We start from the raw sequence: 6,000 nt of genomic DNA on the forward strand, positions 1-6,000 counted from the left end.
ATCACAGAGGCGCTACCAGCGTTGCTGATGGGCTCAGCTTTGACCAGCCACAGATCCGTCTTGGAGCTGGCTGTGCCCAACATGGGGGCAACTCCTGGTGTCTTCTCACAGAAGCCACCCCTGCAGCCCCTGCCCGCCCCCACCCCAGCTAACAAAACCTTGCTGCGTAAAGCCGACACAGCAGCGATCGGCTACAGGGCAGAGCGAGAGGCAGAGGGGAAAAAAAAACCATAGCGATGGGCTACAGGCCAGAGAAGAGGGAGGGACAGGGAACCAGACAGAGAGAGACGGAGAAAAACAAAGAAGAGTGATGGCCCACAGGGCAGAGAGGGAGGAATTAAAAAGGGGGACAGTGAGGTGGACAGAGAGAGACTGAGGTTTCTGTTTGTGGTTTTTTTTTTTTAATCGATGAGCTAAAGGGGAGAGACAGAGGAATTAAAGAATAGGGACAGGGAGCCAGACAGAGAGAGAACAATAAAGACAAAAATGGGCTATGGGACAGAGAGGGAAGACATTAAAACATTGGGACAGGGACCTGGAACAAGAGAATATAAGGAAGAAAAAGCATATCTAGAATACAGGGCAGAGAGAGAGGAATTTAGAAATAGGGACATGGAGCCAGACAGAGAGAATTGGGGGGGCGGGAATTGTGAAGGGCTAAAGGGCAGATGGGGAGGAATTAAAAAGAATTGGGATAGGAAGACAGACAGATAGATGGAGAAAGACAAAAATAGCGATGGGCTGCAGGACAGAGACAGAGGATGAAAAAAAGAGGGACAGGGAACACGACAGAAGCACATAGAGAGAAAAAGAACGTGGAGAGGCAGAACGACAGAGAAAGAGGGGGACTCGGGAGAATGAGAGAGGGAGAGGTACAGGGAAGTGAAAAAAATGACAGCAGTGAGAGAAATAGAAGGGAGGGGACCGGGATGCAGAAGGGCGACACAGCCCCAAGGGTCCAGGACTCACCGCAGCTCCCGCTGTCAGAGGTGCTGGGAGAACTTGACAGTGTGGACGCGTCTTTCTCTGTCTCCCTTTCTCTCCCCCTCCTTTCCTCCTCTGTAGCTCCAGTCACTTGACTGTCATCCACCTCGAAGAATAGATTGCTGTCTTACAGCTCTTACAGTATGAGGCTTCCCAGATACGTAGCCTCACAACACGCACACACTGCATGGCCGTAGTGTGCTTTTGGTTACACATACAGACCCTGCCGCGCACGTTGGTGATCGGATCTGCTGAGGACTACGCTGAGAGGGATCCTTCCTCACCCGGAGAGGCAGGCTGTCCCCTGTCTGCATCGGGAGGCTGCTGCCAGCTAGATCCCCTTTATTTTATTCTTCAGATGCTTTACTTTTTTCTGGCCTCTCCAGCTTCAGCCCCGGCAGCTCCTGTCCACAGCCCGTAAGCGCTCCAACTGTCCCTTTTTGCCCATGCCACTCGGAGAACGAGGCAAAAGGCAACCCACCCAAACCTGAGCCAGATGCAGTCCACAACATCCCGGAGAGGAACCCACAACTGAGGCCTCAGTGCTGCCTCTGGGAGAGGGAAAGAGCAAGCAAATGTTATCCACAGGGATGACTGGGGCTCCCCTCAGGCAGGAACCCCTTCTTCTGCAGGAGCTTCTGGAGACGCCGCTCTTTCCCAAACTGATGCTAACGGCACCTGCATTGATGGAGAATAAAGCATATTCAGGGGGCGGCTTGCTGCCATGAGGACAGGGTTTGGGAGCAGTCCGTGGCTACGGGACAGGCTTCAGGGGAGGTGCTGGAGCTGGGGGCAGCTGCATGGGGTGAGCGGGGCTGGAGGAGTTTTGTTGAGTTGGGAGGCACCCAGCGCCTTTTCCAGGGGGTGGGAAGGCCTCCAGGTACCCAGAGAGGTGGGGGCAGCCATCTCCTGCCCCTCTTCCTGCTTCCTCTCCACCAGCTCTCAGAAAATCCCTGGGAACCGCCCTGATGGGGCCTGACTCCAAGTGATCTGCAGCCTGTTGCACCGGTGGGTTGGGAACATCCTTGCAGCTTGTTGGCACTCTCGGGCAGGCATGCCCCAGCAGCACCATCCCCTGGGGCTGCAGCCCTGTGATACAGAGGGGCCATCCCCATCAGCCTCACTGGCCCCCCCCCGGGGCTCCTCCAGCCCCAGCTGACAGCTGCAGTCATGGCCCCTTACACCCACGAGGTAACCTGCTCCCCAGGACTCTGTGACAGCCACTCACCAAGTACAAAGGACTAAAAACACAGCCATGAGTGCAAATGAGACAGTGAGTGTTTATTCGTTAATGTCTGTAAGTCCCAGGAGTAAGTCTGCTAGCAGCGGATACAGAGAACAAAAATACAGCGATGGGGAGCAGGACAGAGGAACAGAAAGAGAAAAATAAAATGAGGGAGAAGGACTGAGGAGCAAAGAAAGAAACAGGTACAGGGAAAAGGCCAGTGAGATGGAGAAATCAATAAAAAAGGGAAGAGGAGCCCTGCAGGGACATGGCAGGAGAAAAACAGCGTCAGGGAGCAGGACAGAGAGAAAGAGAGAGAAAATGATGAGCAGGGAGCAGAACAGACGGATCGAGAGCAAAATGGAATGAGAGGAATAAAGAAGGCGGTAGGGAGAGAAAGAGACAGGGAACAAACCAGAGGGATTGAGGGGGAAAAAAAGACACACAGAGATGAGGACAAAGAGATGGAGACAGATTAAACAGTGATGGACTGCAGGATGAGAAAAAAGGCCAGGGATCAGGACAGAGGGGAATAATGGGACAGCGAGCTGGGCAGGGGGATATAGCAAGAAATGACGGGACAAGCAGTGGTATGGAGATACACAGACAAAAAGTTAGGGGGAGGATGGAGGACAGAGAGAATAAGAGAAAATGGACAGGGAATGGGGCAGAGATGGAGAAAGAAACACGAGAGACAGAGAGAGGAGGAGAGTGACGGGACCGAGGCAGAGAGAGGGAGAAAAAAAAAAAGATAGTGATGGGTAGCAGGCCAGAGGGACGAGGAAAGACAGGAGGAAGGACAGAGGGATATAGAAAACAGGTGAGGGACAGGGAGCCAGAAAGCTGGATATTGTGAAAGAGAGAGGGACGGGGAGCAGGACACCGGGATAGAGAGACAATGAGAGCAACAGAGAGAATGACAGAGAGATGGACCATGAGAAAAAACAGAGATAGAGAGCGGGACAGACAGATGGAGCAATAAATAGGGACAGGGAGCAGGACAGAGCGGGGGAGGGAGAGAGAGGGACAGGTAAGATAACAGATAATTGGAGAAAGAAAGGAAAGGGAACAGCACAGAGGGTCACAGCAAAAAAAGAGAGGGGTAGCAGAAAGAGAAAATAACACGAGGGAGAAGGACTGAGGAGCAGAGAGAAAAAGGTACAGGGAAAAGGACAGAGACGGAGAAAACAAAGGAAGACCGGAGGCAGAATGAAAGGAAAGATCGACGAGGACAGGGAGCAGGACAAAGGGGTGGAAAAGGAAAAAACAGTGATGGTAGCAGGATAGAGGAAGAGAGAGAGAAAAAGAGCAAGAAGAGCAAGAGAAGGAGAATGACAGAAGGATGTAGAGAGAAAGACTGGGACACGTAAAAGGGGGGGTTGGGGGACACATCAGAAGGGTAAAAAGGAAAAAAGACGGATGGGGAACAAGAGTGTGATAGAGACAGAGGGAGAGAGGGAGTGGGTGCAAAGGATACAGAAAAGCAGAGGTACAGGGAAGAGGAAAGAATGACAGAGAGAGAAAGGGGAGGGTGGGGAGCAGGAGAGAGAGATGGAGAAAGAAAAAACAGGGACAAGGACAGGGACAGAGGGGTAGAGAGGCAAAGAGAGGAACAGGGAGCAGGACACTGTGATATAAACAGAGAGGGACAAGGAGCGGGACACAAGATTGCAGAGAGAGAGGTACAGGGAAGTGACAGAGAGAAAAAGAGCAGGGCAGGGAGCAGGTCAGAGAGCTGGAGAAAGAAAAAATACTGCTGGGGAGAAGGACAGGAGGATAGAGCCGAAAGAGATGAATGGGAAGCAGGGCAGTGGGATGCAGACAGCAAAAATAATGACAGGCAACGGGACAGAGGGATCGACAGAGAAGTAAGGGACAGGGAGCAGGACAGAGGAACAGAAGGAAAAAAATACTGATGAGCAACGGGACAAAGGGATGCAGAGAAAAAGAAGGAGGGAAGAGGAAGGAGGAAGAGAGAGAGAAAGATGGGGCTAGAGCACGGGACTTGGAGAGACAAAAAGCAGGACAAGGAACAGGACAGAGGGACTGTGGGTGGGGCAGGAGAACCAGATGCAGATTAAGACAAAGAGATGGAGAAGGAAACAAAAATGGTGAGGGGCTGCTGGACAGAGATGGAGCAAGAAAAAGTAGGGCCAGAGTAGGGAAGAGAGACGAAAAGAGGGACAGCTGGCTGGACAGGGGGATATAACTAGAAACAATGAGACAGGCAGCGGGACAGAGGAATAAAGGCAGAATAACCAGGGAGAGGAAGCAGGATAGATGGACAGTGGGAGGAAAAAGGGGGCAGAGAGCAGGACTGAGAGATGGAGAAAGAAGCGTTAGGGGCAGTGGGATAGAGAGTGCAAAATACAGGTTAGAGGAAGGACAGAGGGACAGAGAGAGAACGAGAGGGACAGAACCCAGACGGAGAGCAGGAGAAAGAAAAACCAGTGACAAGCGGCAGGCCAGAGGCAGGGGGGTAGGGGGAGGAAGGACAGGAGGAAGGAAGGAGGGATACAGAGAGCAAGTGGAGGAAAAACAGGGAGAAGAAAATGGGATACAGCAAAAAAGAGAGTTACGGGGAGCAGGACACCGGGAGAGAGAGCACGCAAGAGCAACAGGGAGAATGACAGGGAGATGGAGCCAGAAAAAAAAAACTGGGACTGAAAGCGGGACAGAGAAATGGAAAAGGAAAATTAGGGATGGGTAGAGAGACAGGTGCAGCTCAGGACAAAGAGATGGCAAAGGAAAAAACAGCGATGGGCTGCAGGACAGAGATGAAGGATGACAAAAAGGAAGGAGAGAGAACAGGACAAAAACGCAGGGAGAAAAGAAAAGGGAGCGGATAGAACAAGAGAGAGAGAGCGAGAGAGGAAGAGGGAGCAGGACAGAAGAATAGAGGAAAAGAGGAGAGGTACAGGGAAGCAAAGAAAATCACAGCAGCGTGGGAAAGAGAGGGGGACAGGGGAGGGACCGGGGACACAGAGAAGGGGCGTCAGGGCCCCAAGGGCCCAGGACTCACCGCAGCTCTCGCTCTCGGCGCTGCCAGAAGAATTTGTCAGTTCAGACACTTCTTTCTCCTGCTCTCCTCCCTTCCTCTTCTGTAACTCTGGTCGCTTGGCTGTCCTGCACCTAAGAGAATACGTGGGTGTCTCACAGCTCTTACGAGATTAAACTTCCTAGACACGCAGCCTCGCTCGGTCACGCACTCCGTGGCTGTGATGGACTGCAGGATGAGAAAAAAGGCCAGGGATCAGGACAGAGGGGAATAATGGGACAGCGAGCTGGGCAGGGGGATATAGCGAGAAAACGATGAGACAGGCAGTGGTATGCAGATATACAAGCAAAAAAGGGAGACGATGGAGGACAGAAAGGATAAGAGAAAATGGACAGGGAGCGGGGCAGAAACAGAGAAACATCCAGAGACGGCAGATGCAGGCAGCACCCACAAGTCCGGTGGCACAGTAGCTTGGGGGGGGGGGGCACCCACGGACACAGTGAGGGGACGGACATGCATGGGTTCACCTACACCACGGGGTCCACCTGGGATAATCCACAACAGATAACTCACCTGGGATGATCTGCAACAGATAATCCAGAATATCTATTGAGACACATTATCTCTTTAGACTGACGTATTTTCTCTATTTACACTTACCTATTTCCATTAATCATATAGAATATCTGTTAGACTATTTATCTTTCGAGCTATTAGGTATTTTGACACTTAAGCATCTTTTTAGACATCTCCACTTAGACTTAGTAAGGGTTACATAGTGTAGTGGAGATAG

General features: G+C 51.8%; 1 long non-coding RNA gene across 3 annotated transcripts in view; it reads right to left on the reverse strand.

The window, feature by feature from the left end:
* LOC127028771 (uncharacterized) overlaps positions 1-5,344 on the reverse strand; it is a 68,250-nt gene extending 62,906 nt beyond the window's left edge. For 2 of the 3 annotated variants that reach the window (XR_007768065.1, XR_007768064.1), the window contains exons 1-2: positions 5,232-5,344; positions 970-1,090 (exon numbers count right to left, since the gene is read on the reverse strand). This is a non-coding gene — a long non-coding RNA (uncharacterized LOC127028771). The remainder of the gene's footprint in view (positions 1-969; positions 1,091-5,231) is intronic. The other variant, XR_007768062.1, reaches the window with a different exon arrangement.
* Positions 5,345-6,000: the final 656 nt, after the last annotated feature.

Source organism: Gymnogyps californianus, unplaced genomic scaffold, assembly GCF_018139145.2.
Source record: "Gymnogyps californianus isolate 813 unplaced genomic scaffold, ASM1813914v2 HiC_scaffold_42, whole genome shotgun sequence".
In the NCBI taxonomy this organism is placed as follows: domain Eukaryota; kingdom Metazoa; phylum Chordata; class Aves; order Accipitriformes; family Cathartidae; genus Gymnogyps; species Gymnogyps californianus.